The sequence below is a fragment of the Eimeria mitis genome, genomic scaffold, assembly GCF_000499745.2.
Source record: "Eimeria mitis Houghton genomic scaffold, Emh_scaff915, whole genome shotgun sequence".
NCBI lineage: Eukaryota > Apicomplexa > Conoidasida > Eucoccidiorida > Eimeriidae > Eimeria > Eimeria mitis.
Genome location: NW_013576734.1, coordinates 10,911 through 11,131, shown reverse-complemented (window position 1 = coordinate 11,131; position 221 = coordinate 10,911).

Below are 221 nucleotides of genomic sequence, written 5' to 3'. Positions count from 1 at the left end.
CAGCAGCAGCAGCAGCAGCAGCAGCAGCAGCAGCAGCAGCAGCAGCAGCAGCAGCAGCAGCAGCGAGAGTATTATAGAAACTGTTAGGATAGCAGCAACACACATACATACAGCAGCAGCTGCAGCAGCAGCAACAGAACTAACATACAAACAACTGCAGCAGAAACAACACACAAGCACCAGCAGCTAATTGCTGGTCTTGCTGCTGCTGCTGCTGCTGC